Here is a 23,344-nt window from a genome sequence, read left to right as displayed (position 1 = left end):
CCAGTATTTCTCTTCTTGCTCTCTTTTCCTGCTTGCTGGGGTATGGTACCCAAAGCCTTAGCTACCCAAATGATGAGACTTCCAATGGTAAGCCTAGATAGTGAATTACTTGACAGATTGTCATGGCACATTAGTCAGGGAGCAGTTGGTGGATAAAGGCCATCAACTCTTGTTCACAATGTCTTTGTGATCTCTGCCATCATCCTAGCCTTGGTTTTCATATATTTTTCATCAACATGTTTGGATACGTTAATGACACACCGCTGAGGTAAGTGGGGTTTGAACTCAGGCCTTGCGGATCAGAGGTAGGGACACTGCCACTGCACCACAGGAGCCCCGGCCCTGCATTTCATTGTTAACCAATTCAACGTCTGACAGTAAGGGCCAGCATGAGTTCAGTTCAATCCTCTTCATATTGGATTGTCCTTTGCACAGGGCTCATGGAAAGCAACCAGAAGCAGTTGCCTATTTTTCTAATATTCGTTTGTATTGGAACATTGTTGTGACCCACTGGGATAATATGCCAATACCCAAACTCAACTATTCCTGGGTCGTCAGGAATGGGACAGAAAATAGCCAAACTATCCAAGTAGAGATAACAAGGTGTAGAGCTGGATGAATACAGCAGGCCAAGCGGTATCAGAGGAGCAGGAAGGCTGACATTTCGGGCCTAGACCTTTCTGAAAACGTCAGCCTTCCTGCTCCTCTGATGCTCCTTGGCCTGCTGTGTTCATCCAGTTTTACACCTTGTTATCTCAGATTCTCCAGCATCTGCAGTTCCTACTATTTCTGAAACTATCCAAAGTCCCCAGTTTACCTGACTGGCTAAAGAAATGCTTGCCAAATGTTTAGTACTAAATAAGAAACTAGCTATTTATTTCCAAAGATTGTTTCAAGCAAATAACAGAAAAGAAACATGAATGGCTAATTTATAAAACTGTAGCTTAAACTCCACCCCTTTTAATTTCCACCTTTCTCAAACAGACAGGCACTGAACGGTAAATAAGGCATGTACATCAAGGGTGGAAAAAGAAAAAGAAATTAAAGAAACACAGTTCGATAACAACAGGCAGGACCAAAGGAGTTAATTAATTGCTTTCTTTTCAGAGCTTCTAACTCCATTTAGTTACCTGCTCTTAATACAAGATTGTTTTGCGCGCAAATGCTCACATATGCTGTTTGACAATTCATCCTTTCAACATATGTGAAGGTGTTTTAATTGTCCTTCAACAGAGGATTTGCAGAGAAAGCTGAGTGGAAGCCAGCTAGCTGCTACTGGAGACTTTCTGGGACAAGAGAGAGACAGATAGAAGTTTCTCTTTGCAGGCGAGACATTTCTGCTGTATTGGCTTTACACAAGCTATGGTCACCTGTTCAGGAGCCGATCCCAATACTTTGTTATCAAGTGATTGTCTCCTAGTTCAGAGCACATCAGCTCCAACTGTCTGTTTTCACTCTCTTGGTTCTGGGAAAAAGCAACATTGCACAGTGTACACCTCACTGCTGATCCAGGAAACATGATTTTTAAAACTGTAGCTACCCCTTTGAATAGTCTCCTTTTTAAAAGCAGTATATTCCTTTTTTAGACGATAGTCCAAACACAAATGAAATAAAACATTGTGGTCTTTGCAACATTTGCATCGCTCACAATTACGACTACAGTTGAGGAAAATGCATTAAGTGAGATCCAACTGTTTAGGTGCTTTTTTGCAAAAAACTACTAGATGCTTTATCTAAGATGGTGCAAAGCATTGGCCATTTCCAACCTTGTCAGCTTTCCACCTCAGTCTCTTCAATTCACCATAAATTCTGGCACACTTGACTGTCCCTACCTCTGCACTGGGAGGCCCTGGTTTAAGTCCCACCTGCTCTAGAGATGTGTAATAACATATCTGAACAGGTTGACTAGGCAAATAAGTTACTTAAATAAATACAAATAAACTACAAATTGGAGATCTGCAGCCTGCACTTTGATTCTGTTTATATACCATCACACCTCTCCTACCCCCAGATTCAATTATCCTTATGGTCTGCTCCACAAAATTAATTTTCAGATTTCTGTATTTGTCTTAAATTTCATTTATGACATCATCTCTCACAATTCCACAATCTCCTTCACCCTTTCTCTTCACCCGACCCTCTTCTCCAACACCACAATATTCTGCAAAAATGACCCTGGCCTTCCAGTTGCCTGCCACGTTGACACACTACCCTGTTCCCTGGCCAACATCTCTGTCTCAGGCTTGCTGCTGTGCTCCAGCGAAGGTCAGCACAAGCTAGAAGGACAGCACTTCATTTTCTGCTTGGGGACCCTACAGCCTTCTGGATTTAATATTGAGTTCAACAACTTTAGGGCTCGAGCTCTCCCATGTGCCTAGCCCAACACCTGTACACCAGGCCTTTTCTCAAATGGCCTGCTATTACACAGAACCCATTGTTAGCCACTAACAGTCCGCATTAGTAGCTATTCATTCTCCCTGGCTGATCGTTATCCCCTCCTTTGACTGATCAACTGTTCTTCTCTCTCTTTAGGTTCTCTCTTAATCTATTAGTTACTCCTTACCCCCTTCTTGCCTTCCCCCCGACCCCATCACCCTGTCTTCTGCATAAAAAAAATTTCCTAGTAACCACCAGTTCTGAGGAAGGACCACAGAACCCAAACATTAACTGATTTCTCTTCACAGATGCTGCCAGACCTGCCGAGCTTTTCCAGAAACTTCTGTCTTTGTTTGCAACCACAATATTCTTTGCTGCCTATTTTATCTACACTACCATTAGCAGCTATGCTAACATCCACAACTGATCCCCATCCTGAAACTCCAATCCTTTGTATCTCCTCTTATCAACCTGGTCTGAGAAATGGCAGATGGAGTTCAACCTGGATAAATGCGAAGTGATGCATTTTGGAAGGTCGAACTTAAATGCTGAATATAGGATGAAAGGCAGGATTCTCGGCAGTGTGGAGGAACAGCGGGATCTTGGTATTCAGGTGCGTAGCTCTCTCAAAGTTGCCACCCAGGTGGATAAGGTTGTTAAGAAAGCATATGGTGTTTTGGCTTTCATTAACAGGGGGATCGAGTTTAAGAGCCGCGAAGTGATGCTGCAGCTCTACAAAACCCTGGTGACATCACACTTGAAATATTGTGTCCAGTTCTGGTCGCCCTATTATAGGAAAGATGTGGAGGCTTTGGAGAGGGTGTAAAGGAGGTTTACCAAGATGCTGTCTGGACTGGAAGGCTTGTCTTACGAGGAGAGGTTGACTGAGCTCAGACTTTTCTCTCTGGAGAGAAGAAGGAAGAGAGGTGACCTGATCGAGGTGTACAAGGTAACGAGAGACATGGATAGAGTCGATAGCCAGAGACTTTTCCCCAGGGCAGGATTGACTGCCACGAGGGGTCATAGTTTTAAGGTGTTAGGAGGAAGGTATAGAGGAGACGTCAGAGGGAGGTTCTTCACCCAGAGAGTTGTGAGCGAATGGAATATTTTGCCAGTGGTAGTTGTGGAAACGGAGTCATTAGTGACATTTAAGCAACTGTTGGACATGCACATGGACAGCAGTGAATTGAGGGGAATGTAGGTTAGGTTATTTTATTTTTGATTTAGGATTAATCCACGGCACAACATCGTGGGCCGAAGGGCCTGTACTGAGCCGTACTTTTCTATGCTCTATGTTCTTTCTCTGTCTCAAAACCTCAAGAAGATCCCTCTCTTTGCCTATGCTTCCGTTTCCTTATCAGCTCCAGTGCCACTTGCTGTTAACTGTCCAGTAAACTGCTCCGAGAGGCCTCTTGAATGAGCAGGATATCATTGAGAAGGCATGTGTTGTCACTGTGGAAGTGCCAATAACCGGTTTCAGTGTGTGTGTGTGTGTGTGTGTGTGTGTGTGTGTGTGTGTGTGTGTGTGTGTGTGTGGCTGCGTGTGTGTATCCATGTCCAGTTGTTTGTGATAGAAATGTAGAAGGATGTACCTTAATCAGGCAGAATTTCAACAGTAACATTCCAGTCTAGACACTGTTGCAAAAGCAGAAAAAAAAGGCTTGATTAGACTGATAGTCAGGTTATCTGATCATTTCTTTCAACACTTGTTCAAAACAGTACCTTCACCCTTCCAAAACAAAGAAAGGTTTCTGAATGCATTCTACAAGGTGGTTAAAATTCTTGCTGTTTGATGTGAACTTTATCTCCACAGAGCCTGAACAGTTTTATCTCAGGCGATTGCTTCTCTGACAGCCTGACTGAAGACATAGAAAATAAACCTCCAACATGAGTTCTGGCAATATTTTTTCAAAATGGTTAAAATGAAAAACAAAGGCCTCTACTTTGAACATCACTTGATTCTCAGAATTGCATTCCACGAAAATAAAGATATTAGCTTCATCTGTATAGAGCGTTGGTGAGGCCACATCTCAAATACTGTTTGCATATTGGTCTCCTAATTTAAGGAAGAAAGTAAATTTGTCATTTATGGTTCATGGGACCTTTGTTAATTTGATACTTGGAATGAGTGAGCTGTCTAATGAGAATGTGTTAGACAAGCTGGGCATGTTTCCACTGGGGATTCGAAGAGTGAGGGTGAGTTGACTGAAGTTTATAAGATCCTTAATGGTCTTGACAAGGTGGATGTAGAAAGGATGTTTCCTCTAGTGAGTGTGTCAAGAAATTAGGTGCCACCCTTTTAGGACAGAATTGAGGAGAATTATTTTTTATTATTTATTTATCCCCCATCATCCAAAAGGGAAGTGAGAACTCAGCAGCCCCGCACATTTAAGTGCTCGTGCTTAGTTGATGCTATAATTATCATGAAGCAAATGCACTGACTGAATCCTCTCTTTGCTGCAGCATAATGCAAGAATATCACAGAAATTCAGCAGGCAGCCAAGTCAAGGAAGGCACGGCAGCCCCAAGACCTCCAGAGGTTTGTCTCAATGAAGTTAGCCGTAGAAAGGACACCGTTTACCCTGGAGGGCCGAAAATTGTACCCGGCAATTGCAAACAGCACAGATCAATGAGACAGCAGTGCCAGACTGCGCTCTGCTGATGTAAGCAGTTCGATGGACTGTTGTAATGCAGAAAGGTGAGTCTGACCTCCAATAATATCCTACGGTCTTGGCCACACAGTGTTCAAAGTGCCCAGCAGCTCAGATGCTTTTAGAGGAGGATGCGCTTGAGATGTTCACTCAGAGAAGAAGTTCACTTTAGAAAAAGGTGCCAACATAACATGTCTGGAGAAAATGGCATTGATCCACTTGGAGGAATTGCTCCTGCAGGATTGAAATTTCCCTTTCAACCTTGTTCATACAGGAAAAAAAAATGCTCTGCACCCAGCACGGAGATATTATCCTTGCTGTCTGAGGCTATCGTAACTGTCGAGGTGGCAGCAGTGAAAGTAGCTGCAGGGGTCCTTGCAGCAGGAACAATGACAAGGCTAACATCCCAGGGCCACACGAGACAGACCACCTGATGTTGACCCAACACCAAGAAGTCAATGGCAGAAACAGCCCAGTCGACCCTGTGAAGTCTCCCTCCCAACATCTGAGGGCTAGTGTCAAAATTGGGAGAGCTGGCTCACAGGCTAGTCAAGCAACAGCCTGACACAGTCATTCTCACTGAATCAAACCTCACAGGCAATATCCCAAACACCGCCATCACCAGCCCTGGATATGTCTTGTCCCACCAACAGGATAGGCCCAGCAGATGTGGCAGCACGGTGGTATGGGGCGGGAGGGAGATGCCCTGGGAGTCCTTAACATTATCGGTCATGATAATGTATTTCTGGACGGACTGCTCTGTGACAGTTGATGCCTGGCCACCCAGACCAGCTTGTGAAACAGAAGGTATCTCCAATCCTGCTTTCCCTCTTTCTACATCAACCTTCCACTCTCTCTGCTTCTTCAAGGATCATTTAAGGATTACTCCCCATGTTATGAAGCACACACAATACCATGATCATATGAGAAATCCTGGCATTTCAGCACTGGGCATCAACCAAGCAGTATGTCACTCAGTAATAGCTCTTATCACCAAATGGCTGTCATTATGATGCCTTCAGGACTTGGTACATGGTATATACACAGGGTTGAGGAAACAGTGCCTCAGAGGGTAGCCTTCAAAATTTATCCTCCCTTGCTAACCACCTGTAGCCTTTCAGTGCTTGTAGGGAGACCTTTCAGCTAGTTCAAATAATTCAAGTTGTGAAAGACTGTTGCTGTCTGCTTACTCCACTTATCTGCCTCTGTTGTTTGCACCAGACTGCTGAGTGCTCAAGATTCCCAGCCAACACCTCCAAAATTCTGTTTGAAGTTTGGCCTTTGATTGGATCCTCAATGAGCTAGATGGGTATGATTCGCCACCTTTGCCCCTTTCTGCATTGTGCAAAATTATGAGAGAAGGGAACAGGCAAATTTCTGGTCACACTCCTCTGTGGCCCTTTAGTTTGTCAAGGCACCTCTGTTCCATGGGATTTGGGATGGGAAAATCCAACTTTAGTGTAGATTCAAGATGGTTTTTCTCATGAATATCAAAACCTGTTTCCTCATTTGACACATTTCGGTCAAGTTTGACATTTTTAATGAAACCTACCACATGCTGCTGGAAAATGAAACAACAGCATTGTGTCTTACTACAAACATTCTCAGTGCATAAACTGGGTAATTTTCATTCGCTTCGATATAACTGAAACCTACTTTGGACTTTTCCCTGAAATGGTCGCAGCCCTGAATGACCTAACCTCGTATGGAGCGTTTACACTTTTACATCTTTTGTGAAAAAGATAAATAAATAGAATTACAGATTCTATTCAGTTTTGTCAATAATAAAATTGCTGCAGAAACAAGGATCAAGGCTATTGAGACGTGTGTTGACTAATTAGCTTGATAATATCAATTGTGAAACAAACAGCACTAAGTCATGAGAAGACACTTGCAAAATTAAACCTGTTCACTTTTGGAAAACAGGGGGAGCAGCAATTATGACCTCAGATCTTTAAAAGGCCGATGGGCATTACTAACATCATGTAAGCAATATATTAAGCACAGTAACCAAGCACCAAGACAGAGCTTATTTAGGATCAAAAACAATGGTTGAGAGATTGCTATTGGCCCAAACTGGTCTGAAATTAGGCTTCAAGTCTCATTCCAATCACTTAAGTGAACTTCTGGTACCAATAGTGTCCCCTAGGGAAGGACTGCCTCAAATAGTTTCATTTCCAGGCTGATCCTCAAATACTCCTGTTCCTGGCTAAAGTTTCCATCCCCTGTCACATTTGGATTTGTGTTATTGGAACACTAGCTCTGGTGGGCTGTGGTTCTTGTTTATTCATTCGTAACTGGATCATTGGTTGACTTGAGTTTCTAAATTTATAGAAAGAGCTGGCTTGTATTTGTTTCTGCAGTGCTGTCGACTGTCTGTATAGTGGTTGTGGGCAGTTTTATTCCCTGTTTATTATTTAAAGAACATTTTGTCATCATTTCATTCGCACTTTAGTCCTACTCTCCTGATCCTGGACACCCAGTGCAGAGGGGGATGAACAGACTGGAAGATTTCCTCCTGCGTTTGGATGAAGTAGTCAACAGGTCTAACATAGCTGATTGTGGAGGGGTTTGTAACTCCCCACTTTTGCAGCTACACCATGCTCAGGTGTCATAGAATCATAGAGTTGTACAGCATGGAAACAGACCCTTCAGTTCAACTCGTCCATGCCAACCAGATATCCTAATTCAATCTAGTCCCATTCACCAACATTTGGCTCATATCCCTCGAAACCCTTCCTATTCATATCCAATTGCCTTTTAAATGTTTTAATTGCACCAACCTTCACTACTCTGCCTGGTAGCTTTTTCCATTACCACACTACCCTCTGCGTGAAAAAATATTCCCCTTAGGTCCCTTTTAAATATTTGCCCTCTCACCTTAAATGTATGCCCTCTAGTTTTGGACTCCCTTCGCCTGGGGAAAAGACCTTGTCTATTTACCCTATCCATGTCCCTCATGATTTCATAAACCTCTATAAAGTCACTTCTCAGCCTCTCTCACTCCAGGGAAAATAGCCCCAGTCTATTCAGCCTCTCCCTATAGCTCAAACCCTCCAACTCATCCTTGTAAATCTTTTCTGAACCCTTTCAACTTTCACAACATCCATCCTATAGCAGGGAGATGAAAATTGAATGCGTTATTCCAAAAGTGGACTAACCAATGTCCTGTATAGCCGAATCAGACCTCGCAACTTCTATACTCAGTACACTGACTAGTAAAGGTAAGCAAACCAAATGCCTTTTTCACTATCCTATCTACCTGCGCCTCCACTTTCAAGCAACTATGAACCTCCACTCCAAGGTCTCTTTGTTCAGCAACAATCCCCAGGACCTTAACATTAAGTGTATAAGTCCTGCCCTGATTTGCCTTTCCAAAATGCAGCATTTATCTGAATTAAACTTGAAGAGCTTGTGCAGATACAATGGGCTGAATGGCCTCCTTCTGCACTTAACCACTTCAGTTACCATTACACTTCCCCTTGTGGTTGGGATTTGTAATTTGATTCATTGTACAACTGTTAAATGGTGGTGTGTTTCTAAAAGTTACAAACAAAGCTGGCACCTTCCTCAAAGAAGTGTTGGCCATTGGATAGGGAATCTGTCCAGAAGAGAAAGGCAGAAAATGGTGTTTGTGCTAAATGGTAAATTTACAATAAAACCTCCTAAGTCTCTGAAAGGCTTTTGCTGCATAATTTATTATACAGTGTTAAACATTGAAAGGAAGGAAATTCCATTGGAATTTTCTTAAGACAACGAACATGGATCTCAGGAGGATTAATTTGCAGGGTTATAGGACTATATTGGACAGTTTTTACAAAGGAATGGCACAACATACCCAATGATCTCCAACCATGCTGCAAGATTCTATGACATTATGACATTAAACCTGACTTTTCTCTATATGCATAGTGGCTGACCTGGAAGTACTTATCAAGTACTATTGTTTTTTAGGGGGCAAATGATTCCTGCTCTGAGGAAGTTTTGAGCTTGCCAAGATGAATAAACATTGCTCTCTCCTTGTCTTCCTATTTATTGATTTAATTGTGAACACTGCTATTTTTGGAAAACCATTACAGTCTTGTGGCACTCTCTTGATGTCTTCAGCAGATGTGTTCACAAGGGAAAATGATTCAATGCCACATCTATCACATCTCTCTCACATTGTAGTTTCCTTTCTGACCAGCAGCATTATTGATGAATGTTAGTGGCTTTTGTCACTGTAATGTGTATGTTCTACCATGAAGAACATTGTTTTAAACAATTCTAAAGTGCTGTTTACATAATCACAAACCTGTTAATTAAAATTTGTTCAAAGAATTTATGTTACAAAAATCAAGTCTGAAGCATTGCTATTAGACAACTCAAGATGAGATAAAACTGTGACTGTATTCCCTAGAGTCTTGAAGAATGAGGAGTGATCTCATTGAAACTTGCCAAATTTTTACAAGGCATGACAGGGTGGATGCCAGTCAGACGCTTCCCATGAGATGTGGTTTCATCAGCAATGCCATCATTAGATATCCATCCCTAATTGAACTAAGTGGCTTTTTAGACCATTGAGAGGGCAGTTAGGAGACAATCACATTGCTATGGTTCTGGAGTCACATGTACCACATACCAGACCAGGTTAGACAACAGATTTCCCTCCCATAAGGGACATTAGCGAATCACTGCCATGTTGAGATTTGAACATGTGCCTGTCAAGCAATAGTTTCAACTACTGGACTACTAGTGCAGTGGCATTAAGAGCACACTGCCTCCTCTTCTCACACACATTCAGAAATATAATTGTTGGCATGTCAGGCAGATTATCAACCAATCCTAGCACATAGGGGCAGCATGGTCGCTCAGTAGTGCCTCACAACACCAAGGATTCAAGTTCGATTCCATCCTTTGGCGATTGTCTGTGTAGAGTTTGCACATTCTCCCCATTTCTGCGTGGGTTTCCTCCAGGTGCTCTGGTTTCCTCTCACAGTCCAAAGATGCGCAGGCTAGGTGGATTGGCCATGCTAAATTGCCCGTAGTGTTCAGGGGTTTGCAGGTTAGGTGGGTTGTAGGGAGATGGGATCTGGGTGGGATGCTTTGAGGGTCGGTGTGGACTTGTTGGGCCGAAGGACCTGTTTCCACACTACAGTGATTCTATGATCTATAATCTATGCCATACTCTGGCCAATAATTTGTATATGAAGATGCCAGAAATTTAGGTCCAACTAAATCTTCAATTAGAGATAGAAAGTGTTGGAGGAACACAGCAAGTCCAGCGCATCTGTGGAGCAAGAAACAGAATTAACATTTTGAGTCTGATATTATTCTTCTTCAGTTTTGACTTCTGCAGAAGACTATCATGGAGTGATAAGTCCATGTTAAAAATGGATATCACTTGCATGACAAGATTTTTTTCTGCAAAAAGCATTAGCCATTCAGGGGCCAATATACCAAAAGGCCACCCAGGCTGCAGAGCATTGCTTTAAACGGAACATCAAATATATTCTGGGCCAGAGGCTTATTTTTTCAAATATCTGCTTTGTGACAGACTCTAGACATGTCCTTGCCTGCAGAGAAGCTACTGTTCCACTCCACTGCACTCCTCCTCCCAGAAAACAGTAAGAGAGCAGATGTATCCCACACATTCGAGAGGGATGAGAATGCTGCTGAACATTAATGTCTCACGTCAAAGTGACTATTTAGTGGGTGGGGGAGTAAGGAGTTGAATGTTTGTGGTTAAATGTTAATAAGGTACATTAAAAGAACAGGGGTGAGTGGGATATGTAGAGTAAAGGGTTAATTAAAGCTATAATCTAAGATTAGCTGCAGAGTATGGGGGAAAGCAGCTGTACAAGACTGATAGTGGGGGCTTTTGTGGCACAGTGGTTGTGTACTTACCTCTGGGCTAGGGGATCTGAGTTCAAATTTTACTGATGTGTGTCATAATACATCTGAATGGCTTAATTATTACAACTACAATACTCATGTCAGATCACACACAACTACAAACTCAGCCTGTTAGAAGACCAACAGCAGGTCTTCTCCTACTATAGAAACAGTTATGATTAGATTAGATTCCTTACAGTGTGGAAACAGGCCATTCGGCCCAAGAAGTCCTCTCCGCCCCTTGAAGCATCCCACCCAAACCCATTCACCTATAACCCACACACCCATGAACACTACGGGCAATTTAGCATGGCCAATCTACCTGGCCTGCACATCTTTGGACTGTGGGAGAACACCGGAGCACCCGGAGGAAACCCACGCAGACACAAAGAGAATGTGCAAACTCCACACAGACAGTCGCCCGAGGGTGGAATCGAACCTGGGTCCCTGGAGCTGTGAGGCTGCAGTGCTAATGACTGAGCCACCGTGCCGCCCAGTTATGTCAATAAAGCCTGTTAATGTTCAGTCACAAGAGCGTAAGCATCATGTTTCTCCAGGAAAGGGGAGAGAAGCAGAGAGAGAAAGAGAGGAAAACAGAGCTGAGTTTCAGGAGTGCAATGGGTGAGACACAAGAGCCATTGAAGAATGTGCGGCTTAGGACTTTAAGCTTGAGTCAGAAACTCAGGCAATCCTGAAAGGGGATAAACTTTTAAAATAAATGTACAGTTTTCCATGATGTTTTACATTCAGTAACTTTTTTTTGCCAATTACGTCAGCTAGGAATGCACTATGTTGCACAGGTATGGCATGTATATTATTTCAACTTGTACACTGGTTATTCAGGGAGAGAAAATGTCTGAACAAATGTAACTCTGGCTTTTACATGAACCTCTGCAGTCCTTTCACTGACATTAGTGATTCCTATAAACAGAAGTCAGGGCTACCTTTAAATAGAAGAAGGACGCCAAGTACAGGCACCTTTAGTTTGGCTCCTAAACGTTTAAACTGTTGACCTTAATGATAACTTATGCCACAGATTGACGGAAGCCTGCTGGCACAGCTGTCAGCAGCCTGCAAAAAATGTTGTCTGTATTGACACTTCATTCCTGCATGCCTCTACCAAGCCAACACACTGCACAGCTAGTGGGATTTACATCATAAATTCACCAATTACTGCTCACAGAATTACTGCCAAGTCAAACACGTAAGGTCTGGGAGAAGTAATAGACAGCTGGCTTAGTGCGTCATAACCTTCCAGCAGCATCAAGCTTCAGTTATTATGGAAGGAGAGAAAAGCTTTTCTTTTAAATTAGCATCTTCTGTCGCCTTGACTCTTAGTCTCATCTCATCTGTCAAAGTACAGTATTGATTTAGTTTTGTTGAGAAATGACTTCTATATGTGTACTCTGAAATGGCATGAGTTGCCTGCCCTGTTATGAAGCACTGTCAGCTTGATTTGGAATGAATGGTACTTTTGTAAAGCAGTTCCAGCATAATTCATCCTGTGAGGGGCTGTGTGATTGTTGAAAAATCTCCAAAAGTATGGCTCAGTAAAGTCGACAACTATATCCTATGTGGCTTTCCCATCAGCTTCTTCTGTCCCTTGCCAGCTCTTTGAAAGATGGTTCCTGGGGTATTATGGCACAAATTCCATGCCAAACAGACACTGTAACTTTAAGACAGTTACACAACATCACAACATGTGAAGTTCCATTCACGCTAACAGTGTAATGGAATTGGTGTAGTCAATTGAGTGGGAAATTTGGTCATTTCCCCACTCATGATCAATCTTCAGTAACTCGTGTCAGTGTGAATGCCACATATGGGTTAGGTTTTCTTCCTGATACCTTCCATAAACAAACAGATGATGATTACACATTAGGACAACATGTTGGAGGATGCCTAGTACCTATAGGACTGTATCATAGCAAAAGATCACAGCAGGAGGGAAAAGGTAGAAATTGGCAACAACAAATAACAACAATAGCAGACAGAAAGTCTAATTTAAACTGTGTCACAATCGATCACTTGCTGATCACTGGTTACTAAATTATGCCTTGATGTCCAGAAGCTCTGTATAGTGGGGCCTTGGCACAACAAGGTCAGAAATTCAAGTTCTTGCTGCTGGTAAAAGTTGTCTCTCACTAATCGCACAGAGTGGGAAAGTACAGGCAAGCTGCTGCTGTAGGCTACCTACTGCTTGCAAATAGTTGGGAATCTCCAAATTGTACTGCTCTTTAGGTAACACCAAATTTACACATTTACTCGCAGTATCCCCCTCTCTATTCTCTTGTTTTGTTGCCTACATACGTATGATGGTGATTACAGGTGGGGGATGGGACACAATATTAGAAACAAGAAAGTTTGTAAATCAATGGTTTTGTTGTGACTTCAGAACTAGTGAAGGATTCAACTTGAAATGTCAACTTGCCTTTGCTTCCCATCAGCACATTTTACTATATCCTGATTAATTGATGTTACCAAGATTTATTTCATTGACTACAGTACTATCAATAATCCATTATCTAGTGTCCCATATGATGCATTAAATCATGTTGAAAATGATACATTGCTCATGTACAGTGATCTCTTGGTCTGTTATCTGACAAACCTCATTGTGCTTCATAATGAATTCAATACAGAATTGAAAAGGTGAGATAGATTCTGTTCTCCCTATCTCTGCCCTAAAGTATCAAATTAATTTCCTACACAGACATTATTTCTGTCTTGCATGCAAGGTCGGCTCAGCAGTAATGACATGTGATTGACAGCTAGGATTTCCCAGAAATGCCACTACTGCTGAGCTGATCAAACATTGTTGGGAATTTGTCATGATAATTTTGGTCCCCCTTGACAGAATGGAGTTTTTCTTTCAAGTGCTCCTACTGGACAAATATATAACTTTGCGCATATAACAGAATGAAAAGGTGTAAATGAAGAATGATTACCTTTTAATGCATTTTGATGAAAAACCTGTGTGTTCATAATTCTGACACGAGCAATGTTGGATTGAATGCAAACATAATACAAATGGGCAAAGGTTCACTGGATGTGATATGAGTCAGGCTCACATAAAATTAAGTTTGATTTTATTGTTGAAATTTAATGGCAATTTATATCATTATCCTTCTTTTATATAGTTTTTCACTGTCATTTGTTTACCACATGGGATTCTAATGAATTGATCACAACAATGTCATCTCACAAACCAATACATTCAAAACATAATCAAAAACTCTATTTAGAAAGACATTGTTCTAAGTTATAAAAGAGAAATTGAAAGTCAAGCCATCAACTTTAGTTTAATGGATTTAAATAGGCACAGACTATTACCAAGCTGTGGAAAACTGGAGACATACCCTTTAATCTGATGGGGCTAAATGAGAAGTTCTATCATTTTTTAGCTTACAGACATAACATATCCATTCTGATACTGAGGCCAACCTGAAGATGGCAGGAAAAGTGGATGGAATTTACTCCAGGTGACAGGGTCTCATCCAACTGGCTGAAGGGTAAGTGAGATTCCTGCTAAAGTCTCCTTTAGGGAAGGTCCACCATCATTAAGTGCCAGATTACGGTACCCAGCTGCTGGCCAGCTGAAGGCAGACAGTCTTTGGCACCATTGTCAGCCGCTGGTAACCCATCCACCAGAGGCTCCGGTTCAGTGAGAAACCCAGGCCACAGTGTAGGCAGAGAGGGTGTTGGCAGGGACAGGTTTCTCTGACTCAGGGAGGGGAGGGGTAGAGGAAGCAGTCAAAAGCAAAGACGGAGTAACTCTCAGCATTGAGTACCTGACAATGAGGGACCTTCCTTCTGAATCCCAGAAGCGAATCCTGAAAGGTATGTTTTTTTATGGGCTCCCATGTCAAAGATGCACTGCTCACTGCTGGGTTTTACTATCAGCAACAGTGGGATGTGATCTTGGCATGACCTTTACCCATCCATGAACTTTGCAGGCCAGGACTTGATCAGGCACAAAAGAGAGTAGCGTCTCTATCTGCCAACTTTTCACCCAATTAAATTCCTATCACCAAACTTACCAAGGGGGAAGCCATTAAATTTAACTTAATGTTGCTACTGGCTTGAGAATATCAAATTATTTGATATTTACCAGGGAGGTAGTGCTATGTTGGTAATATCCTTGGACTGGCATTCCAGAACTCCAGGCTGATGTTCAAGGCAAGGGTTCAAACCAAACTCGTAAAAATTGATTGTTGTAAAAACCTGCCTGGTTCACTGGTGCCCTTTACGAAAGGAAATCCACTATCCTTACCTGGTATGGTCGACGTACGATTTCACAATATGGTGGGCTACTAACTGCCCTCTGGACAATTAGGGTTGGTCAGCAAATGCTGCTTGGGCCAGAGATGTCCACATCCCAGAAATGACTATAAATAACAGTTGGCTCAAAATTGGGGATACTTGAGCAGAATTTGTAATGCCATGCCAGGCATTTCCCTACGACTTAGCCAGGGAATTAAGTCTATTTTAAATAAGGAGTACACACCTAAGTTTGCACCATGCTTACCTCAAAATGAGATATCACTCCTGTGAAGATACAATCTGTGCAAAAACAGCAGATGTAGTATACAACAGCCAGAATTATAATTGATCCAATTTACAGTCCTGCCACACCCAGTGATGAATGACAGTGTACAACTGTGTTGCTAGCAGAAAAGAGTAGGAGGCTCAATGCTCATGTTCATCATCTAAAGTCCAAAGTTTGAATGTAAGAGACATGTAGCATCTGTAACCATCTTCAGCTAGGATCCATCTCAGCATCGTCCTGAGGTCAGCACCATCATAATTTAAGTCTTCCACCGATGGCAAGAAGCTGCTGAATGCACCTTATGTAGCAAAGGGTATTAGGAAAGTCTGGTAATATTCCTGGAGGCCTATGTTCAAGAACATGTTAACTTTCTGGCCAAGCTTTTCCACTGCATCTACAATGCATACACCTATCTGACAAAGTGGAAATTTGTGCAAGTGTGTGGTTGAGAAATTTTGCAATCAGTGACTAACCTCCTGGTGTGCCAAACTCTTTCCACTATCTGCACAGCACAAATCAGGAGCGTGATAAAACTCTCCATCAAGGAGACGACTCCCTATTTGCCTGGATGTGTGTGACCTCAACAAAACTCAAGAAACTCCACACAATCCAGGACAAAGAAGCTTGCTCGATCAGCACCCCATCTACCATCTTCATCCTTTCTACCGCTGAGACACTGCGGTCTGTCCCAAAACTGGAAACTCCAGGAGCCAAAAGGACAAGGCCACGGGATACATGGAAGGGCCACTACATGGAAAATTCACTCCCCACCACTGAGGGAATACCTTCATCAGAAAGGCTGCAATGCTGTTTCAAGACAACTCACCATCTCTTTCTCAAGGGCCCAAAGGGATGGTGATAAATGCTGGCTCTGCCAGTGCTGCCCACATCCCAAGATTAAAATTTTAAAACTCTGAACCCTTAGGTTTCTCTGTTCCCTTATTCCTTTTAAATATTGAATGTATATTTCTACGTCTTTGTCCTCCTCCAATAATGCATACTTCATATTTCTCAAATTTAGTCTTAATCTGACACAGATCTGCCTCCCTGCTCCATGCTCTATAAGTGTAAGCTGTATACAAATGTTGATATTGTGTCAGTGAACAAAGTTTGCTGAGGCTTCCAGGATCTTGCTTGCTGACTGGATTAGTCCCTCCCTGATGTTTTGCTCCAATTGCCTCTGATCGAGGGAGTGCCCACTGCAACCATCATGTCCCCCTCTCTCAACCCCACCAGCGCCAAGCTATTTGCAAAGTTACACAGTTATTGTAGATGCCAAGATAATAAAATGTGAGGCTGGATGAACACAGCAGGCCAAGCAGCATCTCAGGAGCACAAAAGCTGACGTTTCGGGCCTAGACCCATCTGAAGGAGGGTCTAGGCCCGAAACGTCAGCTTTTGTGCTCCTGAGATGCTGCTTGGCCTGCTGTGTTCATCCAGCCTCACATTTTATTATCTTGGAATCTCCAGCATCTGCAGTTCCCATTATCTCTGATACTATTGTAAATGCCAGATGGCATTAGGTCTGCCTGTCTGAGCTACTGCCCATCAGCAGCACGCTGAGTCCCTAAAGTGGTCATTAATTGGCAACATTAGGGCCTCAATACGCAGCAGGGCAAAAAAAAATGACCATGGGCCTTCCTGCCCAGAACTTAATTCCGGGAAAAGTGAAAAGTTGGCTCATTCAGATACAATACCAACATGCCTAGTTAGGTGCTCTGTGTATCTGATAATAGGGAAGAGACGCAGTGGGGGAAGCTGATGATTTCCCCTAGCTATTAACAATGTATAATATCTAATCTGAATTGCCATTACATTTCTCAGAACAATTTGCAATCGTTCTTGGAGGTTTGCAGCTGTAAACAGCAAAAACATGAAACTAATTTGCTAGAATGGCATGGAAGGTTTCGGATAACAGAAATACAGATTTAATTCATGTTGTATCATTTGTAATCTCACACGCTGGTCTGTACGCGAATCTTACATCCATGACACAACTGCTTTACATTAAATGAACCAAATGTGCAATTCTCTCCTACACCATGAGACTGTCAAGACAAGAAAAATAATGAACTGACAGATCCAGAACTAGCCCTAAAGCTTCTCAAGCTAAAAATGAGCTCAAGTGATCCATGTGTACAGAGATTCACAATTTTGGCTGCCTAATTCCCCAACCACAAATCGAAACACAATTATTTGTTGACTTCAAACACTTTTTCTGAATCCTGCCATGTAGGTCATAAATGTCAAGGCGATATACCTTCTACATCAGACTCCTGTTTTCTCTGTTCACTCTTGGTATCCTCCCTGCATTCAGCTATGCAGTAGTCTCTGACTGACTACTCAGAAAATTATACATTTAGGATCGCATTAAACAATTGCACGAAGGCTCCTGCCAGCAGCTGACTGGGTTAAGGTTACTTTTATGCTCTTTAAATGTAAAAGAATAACCAAAAGAAGATCAGAAGCAGATATCTGTCTTTGAAGTGCCACATTCTATGTGCTTAATCTGGAAGCCTGAATCAACACCGCCTGTTTGCACTAATCTTCAAACAGAACCTTCCTGTCCATATGGTCTGAATTTCAAATTAATGCCCTTACATTCTACAGCCAGAAATACTACCTAGAGCAACTTCACAAACCTCATCCTAGATAATACATATTTATTAATTAATCTTAATATACAGCTCAAGTCTTTTAAAATTTACTCATGCAAACATAGGCATTTACATATTTGGACCTCCGTCTGTCTGGACACAGGTGGAGAGCACTTTTGTGCTGGTAATGGAACCTGGATATGAGTGAAATTTAATGGGATGGGGACATTTAAAGAGAAGGAATATTCTGTATGGATCACAGTGAGTTATTCTTTAAACATCTCAGTCAGACCAAGTCACTCTGTGCTCTTCATTATTAGATTGTCTAGAGTGGTCACACTATATTCTCATTATCCAGAAATATATTGCTCAACCTTAGGTGATGAAGCCTTTTGCAATGATTTCATTTTAAATTTTAAAGCCATATTTTCAAAATTTCTTCTTATTTTGACATTAATTCTCTGTATTTAATATTTGGAACCAGGTTAGATTTAATAATGAATTCATAACTGAGTTTCGTCAAGATCAGAAGGAGAAAAAAGCTTCAAGTGCCTAGAGTCATATTACAATGAAGAATGATAGTCATGACTATTGGGAGGCACATCATTGCAGCTGTAATCTGCAGTTCCCATCATCTCTGATTGCTGAGGTCCTGCTAGCTGACGACTAGAAATAAAATGTAGCACTACGTGTGGCAGAAAATGCTAACTCTGCTTTATTGACTGAGTAGGTGGATTTAACTAAAGGCCAGATGAAACAAGGGAGGAAGGAATTGAAAGTTATGCTTATAAAGTTTGATGAGGAAGATAGAAGGCACGAGTATACTATAAATGACAGGCTGGACGGAATGGGTCTACATAGTTTTCTTTGCTGCACACGCTATGTAAGTCTTTGTAATTCATGCTAGTGCTCTGTTACTATAATCAAAGCTGCTTACATTGCACAGATATTACCAATATTAATAGGCCAATGAACATCACTAAACCAGTGTGTCTGGTTATGATAATACTGTCAATGGGACATTCACGTGCACAAATTGGTTGTCTCATCTCTTAATTAACAACAATGATTGTACATAGAGGTGAACAAATCAAGGTCCTCAAAATTCTGAAAGGTTTCCACGGAGCAGAGAAAATGCACTCTCTTGTAGGGAAACAGCCCGAATCCGGGGGCATTGATAGAAGAGAGTTGCCAAGAAATCCAGGAGGGAATGCTGAAGGAACTCCTTTGCCCAGAGAGTAGTGAAAATGTATGGCTCACTAGCACAGGGAGTGGATGAAGTTCATAGTATAGATGCATTCAGGAAAAACTAGACAAGTATATGACAGAAAAGGGAATATATGGCTGTGGTTTTAGGGTTGTGGGATGATAGAAACATGCATCAGTTTTAGAATGAGAATACACAGGATGATGTTTGGGACGAATGCTGACATTAGCATGGGCTGTCAGGCTGAATGGCCTGTTTCTATGCTGTACATTTCATGTAATCCTATTTACGTTAAAGGTACTCAGTTGGTAGTGAAGCACTTTGGGACACCTCGAGTTCATGATAGGTGCTATATAAATGCAACTTCTTTCATTTAAATTACATCCATGCCCTAAGGCAACCCTAACACTGGCAACACAGCAGTAACATCAATGAAGCAGAATTAGTTTCTTGCAGCTGTGTCAAAATCCTGGAACCCCCTCCCAACTGCACCTTGGGTCTGCCTAAACTTAATGGGCTGCAGGGGTTCAAGAAGGTGGCAAGGCAACTCACCACCACTTTCCTAAGGGCAACTAGGGAGGGGCAATAAATCCTGGCCCACCCCAGCGATGCCCACATCATGTAAATGAATAACAAAAGGAGAGATGTTACTATTAGTTAGTAGTGGATAGCTAATGTGCATCCACTTTACAAGAACAATGATAAGTCATAAACCAGGGAACGATAGACTGTGAGTCCCACATCAGTGCTTGGGAAACTGTTGGAGAAATCAGCGGAAGGGGAAAATTAATCTCCATTTGATTGGCAAGAATTGGCAGAGCTTTGTCAAGGTGGTCATGCCAAATCAACTGGTTGAACTTCGATGAGGTGACCAGGTATGTGGATGAGGTTAGAGCAGTTGATGTAGTTTATATGGATTTCAGCAAAGCCTGTGATAGAGTTCCACATGAGAAACTGATAATAGAGGTAAAAGCTCATGGGAGCCAGGATAACGTGACAAATTGGATCCAAAATTAGCTTAGCAGTAGGAGAAAGAGGGTGTGGTAGAAGGCAGTTTGTGTGACTGGAGCCCAATATGTCGTGGCTCAGTGCTGGTTCCCTTATTGTTTGTGATATTCATAAGTCACATAGGTAAGAGTGTGGGGGAAGATGATAAGTAAGTTTGTGGATGACACAAAGATTGGCCAAGCGGCTGATAGTGAGCAGGTAGTTTCAGGTACAGGAGGATATAGAACATAGAACATTACAGCACAGTACAGGCCCTTCGGCCCTCAATGTTGTGCCGACCTGTCATACCGATCTGAAGCCCATCTAACCTACACTATTCCATGTACGTCCATATGCTTATCTAATGACGACTTAAATGTACCTAAAGTTGGCGAATCTACTACCGAAAGAGGGGTTGGTCAGATGTGTAGATCATTGGCAGATGGATGTCAACCTTGATAAATGCTAAGTGATGTACTTTTGAAGGAAGTAGCAAGACAAGGCAGAGCTCAATGGATGGTAGGACACCAGGAATAACAGAAGAGCAAAGAGATCTTGAGATGCTTGCCTTTATCAATGAAGGTATAGATCATAAAAGCAGGAAGTTGGAAGCTGTACAGAACTTTGGCTAGGCCACAGCTGAGTACTGTGTGCAGTCCAAATCACTGAACTCCAGGAAGGATGAGAATGTACTGAAGTGGCTTCGAAGGCAATTCACCAGGACACTGGCTGGATGGAGCACCTCGGCCATGAAGGAAGCTGCATAACATTGGGTCAAGGGGAGACCTGATTGAAGGATATAAGATTATTAGAGGCATGGGCGGAGTGATTGGGAAGTAGCTGTTCCCCTTAGTCCAAGGTCAAGAACAAGAAGGCGCACTTTTAAAGTGAAAGGCAGAAAATTTAGAGGGAATTTGAGGAAAAGCTTTTTTCTTAACCAGAGGGTGTTGGGAGTATGGAGTGCACTGTCTGGAAGGGTAGTTGAAGCAGGAAACTTTTAAAAGTACATGAATGATACAAGTGTTATAACATACAAGTCTATGGCCTAGAGAGGGAAAGTGGGACTTATGTAGGTAGTAGTATATTTCTGGCTGTACAGACTCAGTGGGCTGAAGGGCTTTTCTGTATTGTATGATTCTATGGTGTTAGTTCCACCTGCAGCATTAGATATGCTCAATGTTGCATGCCACCATTGTTTCTGGTCATCAATGGGTTCATCACCAAATATAATGACCTACAAAATGTTCTCTGCACTCTGTTGGTCTACATGCAATGTAGTGACACTTAAATATCCAAAACAGATTAAACAGAGTGTTTATTTTTAACACTCACCACTGTTTTAGCATTGCTGGCAGTATTCTGAAATCTGAATGAAGGTACTGCAGCAAACCAGAACTTGAGATGTATTGAACTAGAGCTGGGCTGAGAGGTGGCAAATGGAGTTTAATGCAGTCAAGTGTGAGGTGATGCACTTTGGTAGGAGTAACCAGAAGGCAAAGTACAGGGCTAATGGTAAGATTCTTAGTAGTGTAGATGAGCAGAGAGATCTCGGTGTCCATGTACACAGATCCTTGAAAGTTGCCACCCAGGTTGGCAGGGCTGTTAAGAAGGCATACAGCGTTTTAGGTTTGATTAATAGAGGGATCGAGTTCCGGAACCAAGAGGTTATGGTGAAGCTGTACAAAACTCTGGTGCGGCCTCACTTGGAGTATTGTGTACAGTTCTGGTCACCGCATTATAAGAAGGATGTGGAAGCTTTGGAAAGGGTGCAGAGGAGATTTACTAGGATGTTGCCTGGTATGGAGGGAAGGTCTTACCATGAGAAGCTGAGGGACTTGAGGCTGTTTTCATTAGAGAAGAAGGTCGAAAGGTGACTTAATTGAAACATATAAAATAATCAGAGGGTTAGATACGGTGGATAGGGAGAGGCATTTTCCTAGGATGGTGACGGCGAGCACTAGGGGGCGTAGCTTTAAATTGAGGGGCGAAAGATATAGGGCAGATGTCAGAGGTAGTTTCTTTACTCAGAGAGTAGTAAGGGAATGGAACGCTTTGCCTGCAATGGTAGTAGATTCGCCAACTTTAGGTACATTTACGTCATCATTGGACAAGCAGTGGACGTACATGGAATAGTGTAGGTTAGATGGGCTTGAGATCGGCAATGACAGGTCGGCACAATATCGAGGGCCGAAGGGCCTGTACTGTGCTGTAATGTTCTATGATATTGCTTCCACAATATAAATAAGACATTACAAAAATTGACAATATAACATACACATCAAGTGTCGTATCATTTAATTTTGCAATTTTGTGATTTTTACATTGTATTATATTGTTAGGCAAATCACGTTTACAACTGTAATTCTTTTCTTATTTTCCACCTACATTTGCATTGAGTGGAACTTTGTACTTTAAGTGACGAACCCAATATAATGACAGTACTATGTCTTGCATGCATTTAATCTGTTTGTTAATCAAATTGTCCTTGAAATGCATCTTGTTGGATATGTGGTTAAGATACCATGCAGAGACTGCACAAACCAATATGTGGGCCAAGCAGGTAGACATTTAGCAACCTGCATCCGTGAACACCAGCTAGCAACTAAACGATAAGACCAGACGTCCTTAGTTTCAATACACACAGACAAGAAAATCCACACTTTCAACTGGGACAAAACTACTATCATTTTACAAGCCAAACAGAGGACAGCGGGGAATTCTTGGAGGTTTGATGTTCATCAGCGGACTCCATCAACAAACACATTGAATTAGGCTCAATATACTGACCATTACAACGCATAGGCGGAACCAGTACCTACAGGAAGCAGCAAAAACCAGACCATATAAACTTGAACCAGGACAAGACAACTGCGCTTCACAGGAGGCTCCACAGCACTGAGGATGTCACCGAGTAAGGGGACAAAACATCTGCTGTCAAACGTCCCAGCTCGGTGAACACACCAACATCTACAACCAGCACCCGAGTTACAAATCTTCACTCAAACCCTAACCATCTTGTTTTCATCCAAAACACAAAGAAAATACATTCAGCAAAGCAAATAAAGTCCAAACATATTCAGCATTTCTTCTAAAGTTGATTACG

The 23,344-nt window shown here is 42.1% G+C and overlaps 1 protein-coding gene across 12 annotated transcripts in view; it reads right to left on the bottom strand.

The window, feature by feature from the left end:
- arhgap24 (Rho GTPase activating protein 24) overlaps positions 1-23,344 on the bottom strand; it is a 451,915-nt gene that overhangs the window by 78,829 nt on the left and 349,742 nt on the right. The gene's annotated exons all lie outside the window — the stretch shown is intronic.

The sequence above is a fragment of the Stegostoma tigrinum genome, chromosome 1 (assembly GCF_030684315.1).
Source record: "Stegostoma tigrinum isolate sSteTig4 chromosome 1, sSteTig4.hap1, whole genome shotgun sequence".
In the NCBI taxonomy this organism is placed as follows: domain Eukaryota; kingdom Metazoa; phylum Chordata; class Chondrichthyes; order Orectolobiformes; family Stegostomatidae; genus Stegostoma; species Stegostoma tigrinum.
This window is presented reverse-complemented; position numbering and strand designations above follow the sequence as displayed.